The sequence below is a fragment of the Oncorhynchus gorbuscha genome, linkage group LG09, assembly GCF_021184085.1.
Source record: "Oncorhynchus gorbuscha isolate QuinsamMale2020 ecotype Even-year linkage group LG09, OgorEven_v1.0, whole genome shotgun sequence".
Taxonomy (NCBI): Eukaryota; Metazoa; Chordata; class Actinopteri; order Salmoniformes; family Salmonidae; genus Oncorhynchus; species Oncorhynchus gorbuscha.
This window is the reverse complement of record NC_060181.1, coordinates 96,930,570-96,938,131: the sequence shown is the minus strand read 5'-3', so window position 1 is coordinate 96,938,131 and position 7,562 is coordinate 96,930,570.

Genomic DNA, 7,562 nt, shown 5'->3' with positions numbered 1-7,562 from the left:
GATCTATACTGCGGGATCTCTACTGAGTAGTGATCTCTACTGAGGAGTGATCTCTACTGAGGAGTGATCTATACTGAGTGATCTCTACTGAGGAGTGATCTCTACTGAGGAGTGATCTATACTGAGTGATCTCTACTGAGGAGTGATCTCTACTGAGGAGTGATCTCTACTGAGGAGGGATCTATACTGAGTGATCTCTACTGAGGAGTGATCTATACTGAGTGATCTCTACTGAGTGATCTCTACTGAGGAGTGATCTCTACTGAGGAGTGATCTATACTGAGTGATCTCTACTGAGGAGTGATCTATACTGAGTGATCTCTACTGAGGAGTGATCTCTACTGAGGAGTGATCTATACTGAGTGATCTCTACTGAGGAGTGATCTCTACTGAGGAGTGATCTATACTGAGTGTTCTCTACTGAGGAGTGATCTCTACTGAGGAGTGATCTATACTGAGTGATCTCTACTGAGGAGTGATCTCTACTGAGGAGTGATCTATACCGAGTGATCTCTATTGAGGAGTGATCTGTACTGAGTGATCTCTACTGAGGAGTGATCTCTACAGAGGAGTGATCTATACTGAGTGATCTCTACTGAGGAGTGATCTCTACTGAGGAGTGATCTCTACTGAGGAGTGATCTATACTGAGTGATCTCTACTGAGGAGTGATCTCTACTGAGGAGGGATCTATACTGAGTGATCTCTACTGAGGAGTGATCTATACTGAGTGATCTCTACAGAGGAGTGATCTATACTGAGGAGTGATCTATACTGAGTGATCTCTACAGAGGACTGATCTATACTGAGTGATCTCTACAGGGGAGTGATCTCTACTGAGGAGTGATCTATACTGAGTGATCTCTACAGAGGAGTGATCTATACTGAGTGATCTCTACTGAGGAGTGATCTCTACAGAGGAGTGATCTCTACTGAGGAGTGATCTATACTGAGTGATCTCTACTGAGGAGTGATCTATACTGAGTGATCTCTACTGAGGAGTGATCTATACTGAGTGATCTCTACAGAGGAGTGATCTCTACTGAGGAGTGATCTATACTGAGTGATCTCTACTGAGGAGTGATCTCTACAGAGGAGTGATCTCTACAGAGGAGTGATCTATACTGAGTGATCTCTACTGAGGAGTGATCTATACTGAGTGATCTCTACTGAGGAGTGATCTATACTGAGTGATCTCTACTGAGGAGTGATCTATACTGAGTGATCTCTACTGAGGAGTGATCTATACTGAGTGATCTCTACTGAGGAGTGATCTCTACAGAGGAGTGATCTCTACTGAGGAATGATCTATACTGAGTGATCTCTACAGAGGAGTGATCTATACTGAGTGATCTCTACTGAGGAGTGATCTCTACAGAGGAGTGATCTCTACTGAGGAGTGATCTATACTGAGTGATCTCTACTGAGGAGTGATCTATACTGAGTGATCTCTACTGAGGAGTGATCTATACTGAGTGATCTCTACAGAGGAGTGATCTATACTGAGGAGTGATCTATACTGAGTGATCTCTACTGAGGAGTGATCTCTACAGAGGAGTGATCTCTACAGAGGAGTGATCTATACTGAGTGATCTCTACTGAGGAGTGATCTATACTGAGTGATCTCTACTGAGGAGTGATCTATACTGAGTGATCTCTACTGAGGAGTGATCTCTACAGAGGAGTGATCTCTACTGAGGAATGATCTATACTGAGTGATCTCTACTGAGGAGTGATCTATACTGAGGAGTGATCTCTACTGAGGAGTGATCTATACTGAGTGATCTCTACAGAGGAGTGATCTCTACTGAGGAGTGATCTATACTGAGTGATCTCTACAGAGGAGTGATCTATACTGAGGAGTGATCTATACTGAGTGATCTCTACAGGGGAGTGATCTCTACTGAGGAGTGATCTATACTGAGGAGTGATCTCTACTGAGGAGTGATCTCTACTGAGGAGTGATCTATACTGAGTGATCTCTACTGAGGAGTGATCTATACTGAGTGATCTCTACTGAGGAGTGATCACTACAGAGGAGTGATCTATACTGCGGGATCTCTACTGAGGAGTGATCTATACTGAGTGATCTCTACAGAGGAGTGATCTCTACTGAGGAGTGATCTATACTGAGTGATCTCTACAGAGGAGTGATCTCTACTGAGGAGTGATCTATACTGAGGAGTGATCTCTACTGAGGAGTGATCTATACTGAGTGATCTCTACTGAGGAGTGATCTATACTGAGTGATCTCTACTGAGGAGTGATCTTTACTGAGGAATGATCTCTACAGAGGAGTGATCTCTACTGAGGAGTGATCTATACTGAGTGATCTCTACAGAGGAGTGATCTCTACTGAGGAGTGATCTATACTGAGTGATCTTTACTGAGGAGTGATCTTTACTGAGGAATGATCTCTACAGAGGAGTGATCTCTACTGAGGAGTGATCTATACTGAGTGATCTCTACAGAGGAGTGATCTCTACTGAGGAGGGATCTATACTGAGGAGGGATCTATATCAAATCAAATCAAATCAAATTTATTTATATAGCCCTTCGTACATCAGCTGATATCTCAAAGTGCTGTACAGAAACCCAGCCTAAAACCCCAAACAGCAAACAATGCAGGTGTAAAAGCACGGTGGCTAGGAAAAACTCCCTAGAAAGGCCAAAACCTAGGAAGAAACCTAGAGAGGAACCGGGCTATGTGGGCTGGCCAGTCCTCTTCTGGCTGTGCCGGGTAGAGATTATAACAGAAAATGACCAAGATGTTCAAATGTTCATAAATGACCAGCATGGTCAAATAATAATAAGGCAGAACAGTTGAAACTGGAGCAGCAGCACAGTCAGGTGGACTGGGGACAGCAAGGAGCCATCATGTCAGGTAGTCCTGGGGCACGGTCCTAGGGCTCAGGTCCTCCGAGAGAGAGAAAGAAAGAGTGATTAGAGAGAGCATATGTGGGGTGGCCAGTCCTCTTCTGGCTGTGCCGGGTGATTATAACAGAACGTGGCCAAGATGTTCAAATGTTCTAAATGACCAGCATGGTTGAATAATAGTAAGGCAGAACAGTTGAAACTGGAGCAGGAGCATGGCCAGGTGGACTGGGGACAGCAAGGAGTCCTCATGTCAGGTAGTCCTGGGACATGGTCCTAGGGCCCAGGCCAGTTGAAACTGGAGCAGCAGCATGGCCAGGTGGACTGGGGACAGCAAGGAGTCATCATGTCAGGTAGTCCTGGGGCATGGTTCTAGGGCTCAGGTCCTCCGAGAGAGAGAAAGAAGGAGAGAAGGAGAGAATTCTACTGCACACTTAGATTTACACAGGACACCGAATAGGACAGGAGAAGTACTCCAGATAAACAAACTGACCCTAGCCCCCCGACACATAAACTACTGCAGCATAAATACTGGAGGCTGAGACAGGATCTCTACTGAGTGTGATCTCCTCTACTGAGGAGTGATCTATACTGAGTGATCTCTACAGAGGAGTGATCTCTACTGAGGAGTGATCTATACTGAGTGATCTCTACAGAGGAGTGATCTATACTGAGGAGTGATCTCTACTGAGTGATCTCTACTGAGGAGTGATCTCTACAGAGGAGTGATCTCTACTGAGTGATCTCTACTGAGGAGTGATCTCTACTGAGTGATCTCTACTGAGGAGTGATCTCTACAGAGGAGTGATCTCTACTGAGTGATCTCTACTGAGGAGTGATCTCTACAGAGGAGTGATCTCTACTGAGGAGTGATCTCTACTGAGTGATCTCTACTGAGGAGTAATCTCTACAGAGGAGTGATCTCTACTGAGTGATCTCTACTGAGGAGTGATCTCTACAGAGGAGTGATCTATACTGAGTGATCTCTATAATAATAATATATATGTTACATCCAAAGAACACCATACCTACTGTGAAGCATGGGGGTGGAAACATCATGCTTTGGGGCTATTTTTCTGCAAAGGGACCAGGACGACTGATCCGTGTTAAGGAAAGAATGAATGGGGCCATGTATTGTGAGATTTTGAGTGAAAACCTCCTTCCATCAGCAAGGGCATTGAAGATGAAACGTGGCTGAGTCTTTCTGCATGACAATGATCCCAAACACACCGCCCGGGCAACGAACGAGTAGCTTCGTAAGAAGCATTTCAAGGTCCTGGAGTGGCCTAGCCAGTCTCCAGATCTCAACCCCATAGAAAATCTTTGGAGGGAGTTGAAAGTCCGTGTTGCCCAACAACAGCCCCAAAACATCACTGCTCTAGAGGAGATCTGCATGGAGGAATGGGCAAAAATACCAGCAACAGTGGGTGAAAACCTTGTGAAGACTTACAGAAAACGTTTGACCTCTGTCATTGCCAACAAAGGGTATATAACAAAGTTTTGAGATAAACTTTTGTTATTGAAATAATAATACCAATTACATATTTTCCACCATAATTTGCAAATAAATTCATTAAAAATCCTACAATGTGATTTTCTGGATTTTTTTTCTCATTTTGTCTGTCATAGTTGAAGTGTACCTATGATTAAAATTACAGGCCTCTCTCATCTTTATAAGTGGGAGAACTTGCACAATTTGTGGCTGAGTAAATACTTTTTTTACCCCACATATAGACTACTGTAGGCCTCAGTGAACACCTCATATAGACTACTGTAGGCCTGAACACCTCATATAGACTACTGTAGGCCTGAACACCTCATATAGACTACTGTAGGCCTGAACACCTCATATAGACTACTGTAGGCCTGAACACCTCATATAGACCTGAACACCACATATAGACTACTGTAGGCCTGAACACCCTGAACACCATATAGACTACTGTAGACCTCATATAGACTACTGTAGACCTGAACACCACATATAGACTACATATAGACTACTGTAGGCCTGAACACCACATATAGACTACTGTAGACCTGAACACCACATATAGACTACTGTAGGCCTAGACTACTGTAGGCCTGAACACCACATATAGACTACTGTAGGCCTGAACACCACATAGACTACTGTAGGCCTGATATAGACACATATAGACTACTGTAGGCCTGAACACCTCATATAGACTACTGTAGGCCTGAACACCACGTATAGACTACTGTAGGCCTGAACACCACATATAGACTACTGTAGGCCTGAACACCATATAGACTACTGTAGGCCTATAGACTACTGTAGGCCTGAACACCTCATATAGACTACTGTAGGCCTGAACACCACATATAGACTAGGCCTGAACACCACATATAGACTGTAGGCCTGAACACCACATATAGACTACTGTAGGCCTGAACACCACATATAGACTACTGTAGGCCTGAACACCTGTAGGCCTGAACATATAGACTACTGTAGGCCTGAACACCACATATAGACTAGGCCTGAACACCACATAGACTAGACACATAGACTACTGTAGGCCTGAACACCACATAGACTATAGAACACCACACATAGACTACTGTAGGCCTGAACACCACATATAGACTACTGTAGGCCTGAACATAGACTACTGTAGGCCATATAGACTACTGTAGGCCTGAACACCACATATAGACTACTGTAGGCCTGAACACCTCATATAGACTACTGTAGGCCTGCCTGAACACCTCATATAGGCCTGAACACCTCATATTATAGACCTGAACACCACACATAGACTACTGTAGGAACACCTATATAATAGAAATCCCACACATAGAAGCTGTTTCCATGTGAAAATGTTATGGGATTTGCTCCATTGGTTTTGTTGACTGTAGGCGAATACTGTAGGCCAGTAACTGAACATTTGCTGACATCATATAGACTAAGGCCTGAACCCCGAGCTGACAAGGTAGGCCTGAAAAATCTAGACCTCGTTCTGCCCCCTGACCAAGGAAGTTAACCCACTGTTCCCCTGACCAAGGCAGTTGCCTACAGCTCATAGCTCTGTAACCCACTGTTAGACCCCTGACCAAGGCAGTTAACCCACTGTTCCCCTGACCAAGGCAGTTAACCCACTGTTCCCCTGACCAAGGAACACCACATATAGACAGTTAACCCACTGTTCCCCTGACCAAGGCAGTTAACCCACTGTTCCCCTAGACTACAAGGCAGTTAACCCACTGTTCCCCTGAGCAAGGCAGTTAACCCACTGTAGACTACTGTAGGCCTGACATATAGACTAAGGCCTGCAGTTAACCCACTGTTGAACACCCATATGACCAAGACACCACATATAGACTAGTTAACCCACTGTTGAACACCCTGACCAAGGCAGTTAACCCACTGTTAGACTACCCTGAACACCAAGACTACTGTTAACCCACTGTTGAACACCCTGACCAAGGCAGTTAACCCACTGTTAGACTACCCTGACCAAGGCAGTTAACCCACTGTTCCCCTGACCAAGCCTGCAGACTACTGTAGGCCTTAACCCACTGTTCCCCTGACCAAGGCTAGTTAACCCACTGTTCCCCTGACCAAGACACTGTTAACCCACTGTTCCCCTGACCAAGGAAGTTAACCCACTGTTCCCCTGACCAAGACAGTTAACCCACTGTTCCCCTGACCAAGGCAGTTAACCCACTGTTCCCCTGACCAAGGCAGTTAACCCACTGTTCCCCTGACCAAGGCAGTTAACCCACTGTTCCCCTGACCATGGACCCAGTTTAACCCACTGTTCCCCTGAACAAGGCAGTTAACCCACTGTTCCCCTGACCAAGGCAGTTAACCCACTGTTCCCCTGACCAAGGCAGTTAACCCACTGTTCCCTGAACAAGGCAGTTAACCCACTGTTCCCCTGACCAAGGCAGTTAACCCACTGTTCCCCTGACCAAGGCAGTTAACCCACTGTTCCCCTGACCAAGGCAGTTAACCCACTGTTCCCCTGACCAAGGCAGTTAACCCACTGTTCCCCTGAGCAAGGCAATTAACCCACTGTTCCCCTGACCAAGGCAGTTAACCCACTGTTCCCCTGACCAAGGCAGTTAACCCACTGTTCCCCTGACCAAGGCAGTTAACCCACTGTTCCCCTGACCAAGGCAGTTAACCCAGTTAACCCACTGTTCCCCTGACCAAGGCAGTTAACCCACTGTTTGACCAAGGCAGTTAACCCACTGTTCCCCTGACCAAGGCAGTTAACCCACTGTTCCCCTGACCAAGGCAGTTAACCCACTGTTCCCCTGAACAAGGCAGTTAACCCACTGTTCCCCTGACCAAGGCAGTTAACCCACTGTTCCCCTGACCAAGGCAGTTAACCCACTGTTCCCCTGACCAAGGCAGTTAACCCACTGTTCCCCTGACCAAGGCAGTTAACCCACTGTTCCCCTGAACAAGGCAGTTAACCCACTGTTCCCCTGACCAAGGCAGTTAACCCACTGTTCCCCTGACCAAGGCAGTTAACCCACTGTTCCCCTGACCAAGGCAGTTAACCCACTGTTCCCCTGACCAAGGCAGTTAACCCACTGTTCCCCTGACCAAGGCAGTTAACCCACTGTTCCCCTGACCAAGGCAGTTAACCCACTGTTCCCCGGGCGCCGATGACGTCGATGTCGGCAGTTAAAGGCAGCCCCCCCGATTAAGGA